The following is a 17,849-nucleotide window of genomic DNA, read 5'->3' on the forward strand; positions in this document are numbered from 1 at the left end:
TATTTGTAATGCGTATATGTAATTACAGATTAAAATACATAGAATAATACAGTATATTATATTATATTAATACGTTTCTAGCTCTGAAAGCCTTTTCTTTTATTTAATTTATTACTTTACCCTTCTTTTAAAAAAGCGTTCAATACAACAACACCTCCATATTTCTTTAGCTTACCGTCACAAAAAAGTTCCGCTATAATATAAGAAAGAAAACTGCGATGAATAGAACACTGGCGTTTAATCGACCGACGTCTGTTCGATTTTTGCCTCGTTTTATCTAACAACACGGTCCAACTGCGAACAACAATGAATGTTGTTATTTATCGACTTAAACTATATACAATTTTATCGCGCAGCTAAATTATTACACTAGTAGGTTATACAACGCGTGAGGAAACAGCAACCAGTCTTAATTGGTTTTCGATATTTTTTCTTACCATCTAAACATGAGCTGAATCAATCAATCTAATCGCAGGCGGCTAGATATAAATTACAGGATACAGAACCATATTAAATAATGTATAGATATTGCCTTAATGTCTAGTGACGTTTTAATGCGTGCAAATAAATTCGCACCAATAAAGCGCACGTTGGCGTTTTATACACCTGTTCGTGTGCTTATACTATATCTACATGAGAAAATCAGGTCACAAATACTATATATAGTATATGTATATTAACGATGGAATGACACGACAATTATGACGGTCGACTGCCATTGAAATGCTGATGCGTATGGATCTTTAGTTTAGGATTGACATTAACGGTGGGCGTATTAATTGTTTAATTTATATGCTGCGGAGCTTATTTAATGCTTTTGGGCTTTCGAAATAATCTCTTATTGAGATTAGACCACTTTTTGAGCGTCCTACGCTTACATGTGTGTGATACATACATCTATTTTATGGGATGTCTTGAAGCTAACTATTTATTATATATTTTAGTACTTGCATTAAGTAAAAAAAATATATTGGAAGTAATCAAAGTCAGTAATCATTAGAGATTTGGTATTACAACCATAAAATAGATATGAAATTTAAAATATAACAGCTTTTCAATAACTTACCATTTAGTGTTTTCCATAAAATACTACAAAACATTAATCCTATGATAAAGGTTGGTTTTTAATGGAGCAAAAAACGCTTTTCCCACCTCACGATCATTTTTTTAATTCCCAATTTGATACTTTTAAATGCGCCATTTACGCAAATTAGCAGTATGTATGTGAAAACATCTTGCTATGTTATATTGTAATACATTTATATCTTTTCAATCAATTAAAAATACACAGAAGTGAAACTCGTGAATACACACAATTGTGTTTGATTCAATCGCCAATCAATTTTCGCATCTTCATAATGATTACAAGAATTTCGTACGTACATCGCGGTTACTTCACACGTCAAAAAAAAACACAGTCATCGCCTTTATTGAGGTAATCGTCCAACTTTCCAAATCGATAATCGCATAATGGCACGTTGGAAATTATATGTCCAAATTGAGAAGCCACCGGCGCTAATTGAATAGAAAAAAGTTTCTACTTCACTTTTCTTCATTATCGCCGGACAGTTTTATATTATTTTTTTTAGTCTCTCTCACTTTCACTCCAAGATCTAATTTTGTGTCCTGTTTTATTGCGGTTAGTGTTGAATTACTCGAGGCGTTTAGTATAGTTAAATTATCTGTTTATGTTCTATTATGATACAATCATCTAAATTGTTTATATTTAATAGGATAAATTACTGTAGAGCTTTAGAAAGTGTTTCGTCAATGTTATATTTATGATCACATAAAATTCTTATTATAATCTTACTCGATAGAAAATCAGTAGCAGCAGATCGATGACAAAATATGAATTAATCTTATGTAATTAAATATGTATATTTTATTTTTATTTTTATTTAGTATTGCAATTGTATGGAAAACGTTCTTCTTAAAAATATACAGAAAATTCACAATTTGGTTTTAATGTGGAGAGATTAATGATATCTTTTAAACGGAATAGATGTACCATTTCAATATAAAGTTAATGGTAACAAATCAAACTTTTAAATCTTCTGAGCATTTTAGAATTTAATATTTACTTCCTAAAATGCTTTACTTTTTACATATATTGTTTTTAATTTGAACATTGAGTTTGCATTATTATCCAGTTTAATGATTTGTTTTTAAAGATATTTGTCTAAAATTTTGTCTTAAATCTATTTTTTGTATGCTTCATACGGAAAAAAATTAACATACTGTTCAAAAGAAACGTCATAAACAGAACGTATTTTTATAGTTCATAGTATTTCTCATTATGAAGTTATACATTTGTGTATGTCTTAAAAAATACAATTCTTAAAATTATTTATCTATACATTAAATCTGCAAGATCGTAGGTAATGTGTCGATTTCAACTGAGAATAGAGTAGCAAATATACTGAAATGCAGTAACTGTTTTCTGAAATTTTAAAATCATGTGATAAAATAACAATTAAAGCCGCTGTTTTGCTGGCTTTTTTCAGACAAGAGTTTTTGTTCTTATTTTGACACTGTTTGAAACATTTAATTCATTAACTAATTTTCACCTTGGAGATGTTTAGTTCATTTTCATGTGTAGATTTTTCTTTTATATAATCATTTTACTGCAATTTAGTACATAGTTTCAAGACGATTCAGAAACTTGAAATCAATTGTGATTTATTCCTTTTCATTTTTATTGAATTTATTTTGTTAATGAGAACGTTTATAATATGTTCCATTTTGAACGTCGCTTTACTTTGTAGTGATATATTTTTTTTTGGATCGTCGTATATTATACCACATTTGCGTTAACACAGTCAGTTCGAGAATTATCCTTTTCATCATTATTCATAATTGAGAAAGAGATGCCAAGTTTGGGTTTATTTCCTACTATTAGCTCTAATATATACGTTTGATATACTTATCATTACTCCTGTTTATATGTGAGGTCCGGTAGGTTGTTATAGTTCTCGGTCGCGTTCACTGTTCTAACCAGTAAAGTCTAGAACTGGAGCACTTGCCAACTCTTCTCTCTCAAAGGCTGGTTGTCTGCACAATACTGTGCATCGATATATTGACATTTTCTCGTGCACGGTTTTGGTTCAATTCGTGTGGGACAATGCACACCTGTAGATGTGATTTGTATCTGTTCTTTTATCGTATAACGCTATTTGCTAATATATTTTACCTTTTTATTTCACAAGTTTTATAAAGAGATGATGTAGAAGGCATACTAAAAAATAATTAATCTTACTTTATTGACCCTTAGTTTCACCGTTTGTATTATTAATGGATGGCCCACGATATCTTGCAGAAATATATTTAGTCGTCTTTCAGCATCAATTTAAAATCTGGGTAGTCAGTTACAGTTTTTTAATTGTACTTTAAATTCCTATGCCCTTTGGAATAGCGATTGTTGTTTATTATTCGAGCCAACTTAAATCGCAGCTATGTGTAAAAAGAGCAAGAGCGCCACACAATCGTCCGTTAACAGTAAACTAATAAAGTAACGAGCCCAGCTAGCACGCCCACGATGGAAATTGCAATCTGCGGAACGTGGCCATCGATGTTAAACCACAGGACACGGTGCTTTACCGCGTTTATACCTACGACAGTACAAGAGGACATTGTTCTTATACCCTGTTTCGCATGCATGTCTCGCTAGAAATTATTGATATGACCCACGAGACAGTTATTCGATTCGCATCTTTGAAAATATTTGAAACCTGAAGTCACAGCATAAACCAGGTGTATCACGATTGTGGTATTTAGTATTTTATAAATACAATACCTTTTAATTCCCTTTAATATCTTGCAGTACAAAAGTGTCCCATTTATGCTTGTTCGTTTGTGTAAAATTGCGATATACACAACAACCATATACGATAGACAAGTAGCCATTGTATAACAAGTTGTTAAATAAATCTCGAATTGTTCAAAAGCATACACAAAAGAACCGGCGCTCGTAACTTTGAAGCATGCATAACCGATTTCAGCGCTCAATAAAAGTGTTTATGTAGCGAAACACAATATATCTATTGATTGGAATATTCAGCGTGAAAATACTTCTCGTTTTGTTCTTTGTGAATTGAAGAAGTTGTAAATATAGTGCCTAGTAATTATTTTCAATACTGTACTTAAATATGTTAATATTATATTATGCAGTAATTTATAATGCCATAAATCTATCTATTGTGTTAGTTGAAAGGGTTATTTGTTATCTGAAAATTTATATTTATATTCTAATGCCATTGTAGATGGCGAATAACACTAATAATTTTGCACTTATGTTTTACAATAAAATATAATAAAACATATTTCACATACATATACATATGTGTAAACGATATTGTTTCTTTTTGATTAATTTTACTTCAAACTTAAACTAAAAAAATATTGCCATATATATATATTGAGTATATTTTAAATATAGTGTCTTTATGAAGCATACTTCATAGTATATAATAAACTTAATAAGATCTTTTATTTTTTATGGAATAATAATTTTATTATTGTTTCATTTGGGCAGTTATTAAATGGTCAATAATTATTAAAGGCTTGTTTTTTAATTTAATGTTTAGTTATATTTCATCTAAATGTTTATATACAACAGATAATTATAATATACATTGCTAGACATGAAATAAAATAGTTAAAAAAAAAATACGAAATATTTCACATTTCGTACTGTTTGAATTTAAAAGACATTTTGAATTATTTATAAATTATAATTTTTTTATAACTTATTATTTTATTTTTTTATAAATTGTTTTTTATATTATCGTTTGTATTTTTTATAGCATAACCTAACCTAACCTAACCATTTTATATTTTGTTATACAAATCAAGTCTTAAATCGAGCTTAAAAATATTAGAACAAACTCTTTGATAAATACTTAGATTTATTGCATTTATTCATTAGCTTCAATTGATCATTTATAATTATTACCTGACTTGACTATATTAATCATATTATTATCTGCTTCACTTCAAATTTCCTAAACATTTATTATTAAAAAAACGATAAATTGTTACAGTTATTTTTTGATAATTTCGTTGTAAAGATTGCAAATAATTAAAATAAAAAAAAATATTTATTGCATACCAATATATTATATATAAAATAAATTAAAACATCTATTAATTTGTTCTTATCTTTGTGATGAAAAACATGTGTTTTTGCAATATTTAAATAGTAGTGAATACTTAAATATTTTTAAATTCATAAAATCAAGCATTAGACAAAAATATATTTATTTTTAATAAATTGAAAATTTTTGTGCAAATTTAATTATAATAAAATAAAGCAATTATAAGTTAAACTTTACAAAAAACATATTACAAAATCGATTTAAAGTAAATATTGCATTAAATTACAGCAGTAAATTATATTCGTATTATAAATATGTACATAATTAAAATGTAAAAAATACGTTTTCACTCCATTTATATATTACAGTGAATTGTTTATATTTTCACTGGTATTTTAGTGAAATCATATCCGAATACAATTTGACCGGTATACCAAAAATATAATTTAATTAATAAATGCCAGTGAAATTATATGCAAAATAAAACGCAATTTGACAGCTGCGAAAGGTTCATTTGATGTTCAAACCCAAACCTAATTTAAACGAATTAACCAAACATAGCTTGATCTATCGAAAATTTTAAAACTAACCATAGTTTGATACCTTTGATTAATAGCTTAGTGCAGCATATCATTTCACTATTACTATTATTAAGTTTTGAAACTAAATATAATTTTAGAGTTTTCATTAGTTTAATTATTTTTGGTTTATTTTAAATACAATAAATCAAACGCAATGGTTTAATTTATTTTAAATAATATGCTATTTTGTCAAATTATGTCATTATGTGGAAATACGTGTACATGATCATCCATTTTAATTGTGTAAATTAGTGAAATTATATTTATACTAGCAAAAATACAACTTTACTGGTAATACACACTAACTTATTTAGTAGTAATTTTTACTTATTATTATTTTGTTCAATTTAAATATGCATTACCTTAAAACCATGCATTTAAATTTGATTCTTAATCAACGTCTATAATAAAATGTAAAAATATGAAATCTTGCTCTTTAATGGCGTAAGATGATTTATGATATAAAATATTACACAATAATTTAATAACACCTTTACTTATTCATACCTCTCTATACTTTGCATGCTTAAATACGATACTCGACGATATTGCTGATGATAATATACCTAGACGCCATGGGACAGTTTTCCAGACGTACCTATGCATGTATTTCTTGTTTTAGTCATTTATTACCGTTGCGACTCTTTTACATGCAAAGTAACATTTAATAATAATAATTTCGATTATTTTTCTACGCTTGAACTTGCTCTTGAGAAGCGAGATATAGTTGATGAAAAATATTTATACTTCAATTTTATTTTAGTCATCATTACAAATAAATAGATCAGTATAATTCAGCACATCGCGTATAATCAAATTTGAATACATCAATTATTCAAGGCTGTCATGCGTGTCGAAGAATGAACATATCGCCCATGATACTCCCGTAACTTACATTATAATATTCATGATTGTGTTTACATACTGTCATTTGTAAAATGGCGTGATAATACCTATACAATATAGTCCGCCCTTCGTGTCCCGGCAATTTGTTTGACTAATGTAGTATAACAACGAAACGCCCACGCTCCTACTATTCGGCATGCTTAATAGTCATCTTGGATATTTATCCGCAATGGGGGCTTTCCTCCTGTTCATAACTGTCTATTGCATATCATTATGGAAACAAGTATAGATCGATCACTAGTACACTTGATATTTTCTAGCCCTTGTATTTTCTTTTCATTTATGAGAGTCGCGTCAAACTTTTTTATACAGTAATGGAAAAATAATTCGAGTATCTAATTAAACACCAATTTATAAAATACCTCTTCGTTTAAGAGTGTTTTTATATTATTAAAAAACTTTTAATACGATATTACATAAACACTTTGCGGCTTGCATAATTTATTATTTCCTGTCTTGGACACATTCGCGGTAATACGGGTGCAATTCCGTATGTGCGTCTCCCGTTTAAGTCATGGTGTCATTGGCTTTAATAACTTCCATTTCGTATCGCGGCAATCTCTGTGATCCCCTCGGTCTTCGACTTCTTCTACAAAGCTTCTTTCTCCTGGGAACCTGCTCCAAGGATGACAGGTTACCGAGTTACCCTCCCGCCGGCTCATCTCAATAAAACGGTCTAGTTCTTGCCGCGCTTCTGCTCGGTCAGGGCTTGTCAACGGCTTACAAATCAGATTATCCGCCGAGGACTGTCATAAACACGTCAGATATTATTAATATCATGTATTGTAGCTTTTATGGTTAATTATGCAATAAAGCTTTTTTTTAAGAAGCCTTGTTTATGCAACTTAATGGCTAAGCTGTCAATCACTATGAGATTACCAGACTCGTTTGCTGATGAGCGTTATCTGTTGTTTTAAATAGTTTTTAATGAATGTTTGGTTACGTATTTAAAATTAAATTTGTCTATATTAAGCAATACGTTTCGCGGATAACGTGAAAGCCGCTTACAAATCTCACTCGGACGAGTATTGTTCAGTGCTGGCTCTTTATATGGCCTTACTTGTAAGTACTAGTCCACTACTTTGGTGTAGTGTCGTTTTTGTCAACCCTTTTATCTCGTCAGACTGCCTTCCTTTCTTGTCGATTCGCGTATTACACATCCAAAGCCAAGCAAAGGAGCTTTCAAATGAGCCGACTCACTTTTCTAATCTATATTTTGTATACAATGCAAATAATTTATAACTTTCGTATATACATATTTCATTAAATAAGTATCGAGTCAACAAGTTCAGCGATGTAAATAAAATGTAGCGATCTTGACAAGTAGGCTTAATCGCATTATATGCCCTAGGTTTAGCCATGCTGGTTTCCATATTAGATATCAAGACATCATCAAAACAATCGTCCCGTCACACTCAGAGAATCACAATGAGGCGAATAAGTTTTTCTCCACACACTGGCATCTTTCTAATGGACTATTCTCGGTAATGCATTTACATTGTTGCCGTAGTAAAAAATATATTTTCCTATTATTGTCAACGTATAAGGGTTTTAAATTATGATAATGGGATCGTTTGATGCACACGTGATAATTCTTGTTTTTATCTAAAGTATAATCACGTACTGTTTTATTAACAAACATTTCTACCTCAGAATTATAAAATAATATATAATAACTTAACGGGATGTATAAATATATAATAAAACATACATAAAGAAAATACAAATTAGACTTTAAAATCTTTTGATTTTAAAACTAATTTCTTGTAATCAATTTTATATGCTATAAATTGTTATAGAGCTTATATATTTATACAATAATCATTATTTTATATTTCAGTGTTGCGCTAAAAACTAGCAAAAATATATAGAAATTAATCATTAACAGTTTCAGTAAATATATTTTCAAGACAAAGTTTTTGTATAAAGCCTTCAGTATTTAAACATAAACTTGTATAAAGCAATGATTTTTAATGCCCAGTTATCTTCAACAAGATTACTAATAATCTATTTAAAAAAAATAGTTTGGCTATCGCATAAATTCGATTACTCTTTTTAATTCGCTGCCATGAACTGTGTGGCACATTCAATTGGTCATATATGATGCTATTTCTGCTGATTTGTATATCGAGTTACTTATAAAAAATGCAGATGATAGTAATTTATTTGGTTGAATCTGCATCGTTATGATTCGTCGGAGAGCTTTCCAACTTACGATACATAAGGTCGATCAGTTAGAGAGGAACAGATACAGATGTATCGGCGGATTACGAGGAGGAGTGGCTCACAAGAGACCTAAACGATCGATCACGACCACGTTCTGCTTCCAGAGGTCCATTCCGAGGACATCATTTCTCCGCCAGCTTCTCCACCAGCGCTCGAATAAAAGCAATACTCTTCCATGCAATGTATGTTATACTAAATAAATCGTTACTAGCTTTCCGTCGTCTATTTCTTGGAAATCACACCCCCGCGGACCTATAAACCAGAAATAATTCATTTATATATTTAGTTATTTAAATAAAGTTCTTATGTATATACATAAAATTCTGATTGCTAGAAGATTGAATGTCAAATCAAAGTTAAACGGACCTGCATGTTTATAGTGCAATCCGCAGAATTATATTCAACGATTTATTATATAATACACCATAATATATTCGTATTACAAATACAGGAAACCTTGTTAACGTCAGCGCTTCTCAAACACAAACCCATACGAATAGTTGTCGACAGTCACGTGTTCGTTGCATAACGGACACGTGACAGTCACGTAACGTTACGTCGGCGGCATCAAATTGGACGCTTCTTAGATGCACTTCCCGAGAATCGATTTGTGAGAAAATTGTCCGTTTTTTTATCTTCTTCTTTCATACCCACAGTAGTATCTCATCTCGACCCGGTTCCGTTTTCTGTTGTCAATGCGTGCTCGTCCACCGTTCCGCCGCGGCTATATACAGAGCGTGACTTAACAATGCAGTCAAGTTCATAACTTGGTTATATTCGCAAACGAAAGATGAATATATGTGATATGAACGGTATGCGAGTGCGCATGCGCTCACTGCTTCTGACACAGAAATGTCACTATGATGAATGCTCAGCGACAAGTATTTGAGCCAAAAAGGTTAACGTTTATGTAACGATAATTTATGGTATGTGTATTTATACAGTTCTTGAAACATTGTCTCTAAATTTGACATGTTTTTTTTTTTAAAATAAGTAACTTGATCTGCTTTTAACTAAAGGCAAAAATGCATCAAAAAAGTTTCTGCTTCACAAATTATTTTGCATAACTCGATTCGCGATTTCAAAAAGTTCTGAGCCTTTTTAAAATTTATCGCAGCAAAGTAATTCAAGATTATGGTGTATTACAGTTACTACTTATTTATAATTAAAGTTATATTTTTACACGTTTAAATATAATTCTACAAAAAATATCTTAACACTTTGGAGTCATTTGTCCACACGTAACATCTATTTTTAACCACAACAATTTACACATTTCAACATTAATAATTTAAGTATAAAGTGCAAAATAAATAATAATTAATGTCAACAGTAGGTTTGTTTGATATTTCTGCACCTATGCATTATCTACGACAATTTCGTAATTGCACTTAAAAGCCTAAAGTGACTTAACATGTAATTTTTTTATAATTTATATTTATAGAATGTGTAGTGTATTTGTACTCAAGTACTCTATTATATAATTGCGTAGCTTTACGTATATTTTTATTTATATTAAACTGTATAGTTATTATTTGATCTTATATTTTGTTCAAATACATATTATAAATTATGTATAGTGAAAGCTCAATAAGGATAAATACATATATTAACCATTATTTTTTACAATTCTCATAAACGTAAGGCAAGATTTTCTAATCTAATCAACAGTTTACGATTACGTTTTAATAAATCTGACAATTTACATTGAAATACTATTATTGTTTAAGTTTATATAACTTATACAGGTACGATTAAAAATAATCATATGGAAGAAAACCTTCTTAAGTTTACTATCAGCGTATCGCATTACAAGCAACTTCAATTAACTTAATATCTCTCGTATAACATTAAGCCAAAGCTTTTTTATTGTTATTTATATTTACACATAACTCCTTTATGCGCTAATACATTTATAATGTTGCAAATTATTCATTATGGTAATCTGGTGTTATTACTCTCGTGCTTAAGCGCTGCGTTTAAAAGATATTATTTACACTGTGAGTGAATAAATATAATAAAATTTATTTAATGATTATTTTTATTACTCTCTTAATTTATTATAGTGAACGTGCAAAAGTGATTTTTCACCTAAATCTACATCACGATCTACAATAGCTCATTAAAATAATTTAGTATACACCTTGTAGTATAAGGAAATGTTTTGATATAATATATTTATTAATGCGATAGTTCTTCGTGTTCTTTATTATTATTATGTTATTGTTATCGTGCACATTTTTTTATATTCTAGTATTTAAAATAATATTATTGTTTTGTTGAAGCAATTAATAATTCTAAAACACGAAAAGCATGAAATTATTCAAAGTTTATGATCTAATTCGCCGAGACATATTCTTTCAATCATTTTTGTAAGTTTTTAATTTTTTATTGAATTGTGCAATTAAATATTCATCTTATTTATGCCCCAAAGATATTCTAGGGTTAGTTTTAATTTTTTTGCTTATATTCTTAGATATTGTATTTTGCATTTATTGCATTCATCGAATTGGTCAATAAACCTTAATGACTAGTTTTGTCTGATAATGGATTGAATTTCTATTATATTTTTTTTCATCCAACATAGGAATGAAAAAAGTATATTTTTATAATCCATTGTTTCTTTGATGAAGTGTATACCTTCCAATCCGGAATATGAGGAGCGACCCCAGATCATTTGGTTAGCTGGATTTCGCACATTTTCCTGAAGAAATTATTCGCTATATATTTTTCCACATTTTCCACATAATCCAATCTGGCCTAAATAAATTAATTTTACTCTCATCATAAAGCCTTGTTCTTAATTGTATGTATTGGCCTGTTAAACGCGTTTCTTTGCTCAATAGCAGTTTTTCTGTAGCTATACGACTGCATACACTTCCTAAGCCATATATAAGGGTTTTTCACATTTATTTATTTATCAAATGTTTAAAATATACGGTAATTTACGACTATCAAGTAAATACATTCAAATGCTTTGAATTGATGCTTATTTATAATCGACAGTCTGAAACGTGCCTTGTCGATAACTATGTAAAAAGAATGTAGGTAAACCTAATTTATGATGATTGATCAGAATTATAATTATATAATAATCATTAAATTCGATCTCCCAGACACGACTGAATTTGCAAAACACTATTGTCTATATTGGGCAATGTACTTTTTATAAATATTTTACTACGAAATCTCACGGTCCTTTGCCTAAACAAGCTTTCAAAAACAATATTGGGATACTTCTAAATTTGTAATAACTATTTCGAGAAATTCAATAGATGATTTACTAATGTATCTTAAAATTTATACTGTGATTTTTAGACTCTAGTATTAATCCTCTTGCTACTGAAATCTGTTATATTGGAATTGCTAATTTAGCGACAATTGTTTTTAATGTAGTGTAGGGTGCTATATATTTTATTATATTTTATAATATATTATTAATTAAATTGTTATATTAAAAGGTTCAAAAACTAAAAAGTAAAACATTAGTTAAAAATGTTAATTTTTAAAATTAGTTTCTTTAGTTTTTTTTTATCATATCATATTTTTTTGTCAAAATCTATAGAATTCCATATAATTATGAATCTGCTGTGTGGTTAAAAATATTTTTTATGAATTGCCAACTGATATAAGTACGGGTCACACATAATTGGCAAAATAATAATCGACTGTTAAAAATGCAGATAAATAATCAGAGCTAAACTATGTTTTGCGGGGAGGGTAAAAATATTTTTCACCATAGAAATTCATTAATGGAATCTGGAACACAAAACTTAGCTTAACATTATATTAATGTATACCACGTGTTATTTATTAGTATATTATAGACAATATTATATATTTATTTTACAATAATTTAATCGAATAAAAAGTTTTACAAACCAAACTATTTCACCGAAAAATATTTTTTTTAAGCAACATTATTTTAATAATAATATGAAAATAATAACCCACCTTTCCTTATGCAGCGATATATATAAATTCAGCAGTTGAAAACCATTCCAAAATATTCGCACAAATTAATTTCTTAACTAAAAAAATTCTTGAGAAATCAGTAAATTTCTTAAGAAATGAAAATTCCTAGATTTGGCTTTTTTACAATAAAAAACACTAAACATTAGTCCTTTTTGTGATATTAGATTTGCATCTTAGTCAGTATATTTTTTAATTGTTTTAGTAAAACCATATTCTTTGTTCTCTTTTCTTTGAATAATACAATTTAAGCATTAATCGATGATGCAATCTTAATAAAGCGTACTTCCATAGTAGAGAAAGCGTTCAAATGTGACTCGGAAACACTTTTTTTCTTTCGATTGACTGAGCCTAAAATATTTATTTATTTTTATTCATCAAAGAAATGAGTTGCATAAGCTAGTTGGTGAATGAATGTTATTAATGGCCGACTCTCGCGGTCTACCGACGGATGTGTATGGTTGTATGGAATAAAGAGGCAGACGATTTCATGGCACTTAACATCCCCGACCGCAAGATTAACCGGATGACTTGCGATAGGAGGCTGTATTATGGTCGGATGCAAATTTTCCGTTTCAGGAGAGGAGCGCCGGGCGTGTGACGGAAAACTGGTTTTTCAATTATTACCATACAAGTACTTTCACTCGACGCGGAATTATTAAAATAAAAATGCATAGATCGATTACGAGAGGAGTGACTTTGGAATTTATCGTACGAGCACCACGGGGTTAATGCCGATTAATAACCCGATGGGCTGCGACAGGATCATCTGTGATTACCGTGTATGCAGTATTTATACTATATACGATAAAATATATTTAGACGTGTGTGGCGTGTAAGAGGAACAGTTTTCCATGGCAATATTTCAAAGCAACAGAAGCTATCTAGAGATACACCTCGTGTTATTTATTAGTGAATAAATAATTAAAATTGCTGTGTAAGTTTACCTCGCAGACCATTATAGGTAATTGCAGATGTAGATTTAAAGCACACTTATTCTTCCTCAAATCAACTCATACTGTTCTTGACCTACTTTTTTTATTTAGTTTTCACTTCATTAGATGCCGTAGTATACTTATTTATTGGTTTTAATTATTTAAAGCAAATAATATTATATATCAATATCTGAACAGAGGTGTTGTTGTTTCTTTGCAAATAAAATCATGTCTGCTATATATTATTTTCAAAAATTGATTTACAAATAAGTGAAATTCATTCATGTATATTGACTTTAAGGCATTAAAGACAATTCTAAAAAGTAAAAAGTGGGGATATTTTAATGAATTTAAAGTCAAAAGTCAAAACGCATAGTCTACTGATTCTCTCTCCAGACTTACACCTAAAGCATTGAGCCATCGAGCTGTTCATATCATCATTATCATGCATAAATAACTTCAGCGGTGTTTGCTCGTTATCAACTTGTTCTTCTTGCAATTTAAATCCTCATCGTCGGTAGCTCAGAGGTATATGCACTATGTAAAATTGCTATCCGATGGCATTCCATAATTCCAGAAATTACACTCCAATAAACGACGCTTCAGCAGATCACGATGAAAGTGGCGTTGTTTTCGTTCGATCGTGAAGAAAATTATTAAATCGCAACAGTCGGTCACCCTTTGAGGTAAAATCATACCTCCATTATCGCAAAAGTCACGTTAAATAATTTTCTATCCGGTGTTTCGATGACGGCCCGAGAAAGTGGTCGGATCATTCTTGTCACGTTTTACCAGTTCCTGTGTTTATTACGGTCGACTATCATTAGATATCGGCTGCATTAAGAAAAAGGGAAAAAGCCACTTATGTGTGTTATGTATATATAAATAAAATAATAATAAAAAAATATAATTTATGGGGGCGTTTCAAATTCACGCGAACTGGTTCCGCGGAATTTATTGCGGATTTACCTTTACAAAGCTGTAAATCTGATCTGTAAATTTTTAGTCGTAAACTTACCCTTAAGTTTATAATGATTGCTTTGAGTGAAGTAATGACATTTCAAGATATATAATATCAGATTAACTTACATATGTTAAATATTATAATCTCCGTTTCAAATAATTTTCAATTTATCGCTTACACCTTCATTTTTTCCGGATTGTAAATATGTATGAAAGTCATCACTATCATAAAAAGGGTAAAAATTGTGTATCGAAAACTTCAGACCGGACGCAGATATATCAACAACACGGGTTTCGTCTGCGTCGTTCCACGAAAAAATGCATGTTATTTAAGTGAATCAAATGAATCTTAATGAAAAAATATATTAAAAATGCTGAAATGATGTCTCTGAATTCTCGAGTAATCCCTTGAAAAATCTAAAAAAAACTTTTCAAATTAATCCTAAAAATATAATTTCAGTGAAATCATATCGAAATACATTTTCACCAGTGAATATTATTTTTAATTAAAAATTCATTTTTACTAGTGAAAATATAATTTATCTGGCAGATGCTAGTAATACATGGATGAAGATATTTTAATGTCTTGAATTATTATATCATAGACTATTTTTAGTGTCGGATTTTTTTTAGTTAGCTTTAACATTTTTTTAATAAAATCAATTATTCCTGTGGTATTATTTTAATGGTTAAAGTATCTAAAACGCTTAATCTTAAACCGGTGACAAACATCTTCTAACTTTTTAATTGTATTGTGTTTCATGTTGAGCTTGTACAAAAAATGAATTTGTTTTTTTGACACTATATTCAAGTGGTCTAAAAAATATAAAAACGACTCTCTTATTTGCAGAGCAAAATAGCTAAGGAATAAATAGCAGTTCTGCTAATTACAACGACAGCAATCTGTAATAATTGTCAACTTTATGTTAAACAATTATTTTTTTTATAATATAATCGGATCTACTTTATGTTGATTGTAAAAGTTTTATATGCAGTATTTGATAATTTTACAAAAACATTTTCCTTAATTAACACAGTTCTCCTTTCTTTACAAACAAGACATCGTCTCACACTTATCGTCTTCTCGACTAACGACGTTTTCCCGTCAATCGGCGCATATTTGTTTTTACATCTTCACAGCATCCCATCTCGTGATACGTCAAGAGAAAGTGCACGTCGAGTTTTCTATAATGACTTATATCGGCGAACGCCGTTCGCAATTATGGTACGTGCACACAATGTACACATCTGTCTTATCTCTCTCTCTATATATATATGTTTTTGTAAACCCGTAAAACGTCTCGAACCTTTTCTAGATAATTCGTCAATTTATTACACGAGAAAATCGGCGAGACGATTACAGTGATTTTTTTGTGCGCGCGAGAAATACTTTGCTTCGAAAGTCGAGATAATTTACGTGAAATAATGCATCTCAGATTTTTTACTTTTATATACTCATTGTCATGTTATGTATTCTTATATTAAAATTAATAACATTTTTTTAATTTTTGTTACAGGTAAGTCGAATCATCAACTTGTTCTACTCTGTTTCATTGCCTTCCGGTGAGTGATCACGAGTTTATTAACGCAATTATTTCGTATCAACGACCCATTTAATGCCATAAACAATCACAATTAACATCAATCGTATTGTAAAAATGTAGTCGATCTGATATTGATTGAACTTAACGACTTTTCATAATTTTCCAAACCTATTGTGTTTCGTCTAATATAAATAGTATCTAATAGCACGAGCCTTCATTGTTCGAAGCGTCTCATCGTAAACATAATCGGTTGTATATCATGAAAATCTGGTTTTAATAGCATTTTTTTTATTTATTCTCTCGTCGTTAACAATTAAACCTTTGAACTAGATTTTTCAAACGGTTCGCCGCGATAATAAATTCGTCTTTTTAACTAAAATTATACGCTACGCTGATCAAACAGACTCGTTAAAAAATTGTATTTTTAACAATGAAGTGATTTTATAGCTAAAAAATATTTTATGAAACGAAATTAAACTGTAGATTTTATTACACAATTGTATAATATACACACATGTTTTATATTGCATATTACATGGCTGTAAAATTCAATTCTTTAAAATTTTATCAATGATATTTCTGAAATTTGGTTTGCTAAAAATATATAAAATAACTAAATGCATTTATTTATAGTTGATTTTTTGTAACAACATGCGTTGTAAACCCAATGCTTTGCAATTTACAACGTGGTAAACACAACCAACAACTACTAAGTAAGTTGTGAGATACCAGACTGAAAGCAAAGTTTTATTAATTATTAACTATTACTATAGCTTAACCCGCCGTTGGTCGCGCGAGTGTTGCATACGCCGTTGGTCGCGCCTGAGCGAATAGCCGCCTCTCAGTTCTTTATGTTTTTAAGTTTAAATATCGAATATTTATTATTTTTTTTATTTTTGGTTTATTTTAGTGTTGTATATATAAATTAAATAAATTCTTTAAAACTTTTATTTACATAACGAAAGAAGAAAAATAAAATAATAAATATTTTATAAGTAAAATATTTTTTTTTTAGATATATGCTTATAACTTTAAAAATAACATGAAAAAATATATATTTTTTTTGATCTTGATTACTTGAATACTTAGTTATGCAATCTGGACATAATGCCGATGAATGTTCTTTGCATATTGGGTTATAGCACATGTGGCATTTGATGGGGATTTTGCGATTTTTTTCCTAGGGCAAAAATTACATTTGGGACGATTCTATTCACTTGGTTCTGGGTGATGAACTATCGCAGTGTCAGGTTTCTCTCCTAAATACTGCTATATTTTTATTTGCAAACTTTGCGATAAATTTGTTTAATTTTTTTTAATTATCTAAGGAATCGAAAAAAAAATTCAAAATAGTTTTTTTATACTATGTATCAAAAGAGTTAAATTAAATATATTTATAAAATAAATTAAAAACATAATAATAACAACAAAAAAGTAAATAATAATAAAAAGAAACTACCAAAAAATATAATTTCCAGCACGAATCTAACCCGCGTAAATAACGTTCTCTCTCGATCCTTGATTTAACACAACTAATACGCAAAACCAAATGTATATCAAATTAGTAAACACGTGTTTGAGCCTGCAATATTGAAGAAAACATAATTATTGAAAAGTAGAGGGACC

The 17,849-nt window shown here is 29.4% G+C and overlaps 1 protein-coding gene across 8 annotated transcripts in view; it reads left to right on the forward strand.

Annotated features, from left to right (window-relative positions):
- LOC148227172 (uncharacterized) overlaps positions 1–17,849 on the forward strand; it is a 252,069-nt gene that overhangs the window by 142,849 nt on the left and 91,371 nt on the right. The window contains exon 5 of one of the 8 annotated variants that reach the window (XR_015812021.1): positions 16,197–16,242. The exons of the other annotated variants lie outside the window; for them this stretch is intronic. The gene's annotated coding sequence lies outside the window, so the exon portion shown is untranslated. The remainder of the gene's footprint in view (positions 1–16,196; positions 16,243–17,849) is intronic. 8 annotated transcript variants of the gene reach the window in all.

Source organism: Plectrocnemia conspersa, unplaced genomic scaffold, assembly GCF_051122295.1.
Source record: "Plectrocnemia conspersa isolate PC_06_02 unplaced genomic scaffold, ASM5112229v1 ptg000013l, whole genome shotgun sequence".
Lineage (NCBI taxonomy): Eukaryota > Metazoa > Arthropoda > Insecta > Trichoptera > Polycentropodidae > Plectrocnemia > Plectrocnemia conspersa.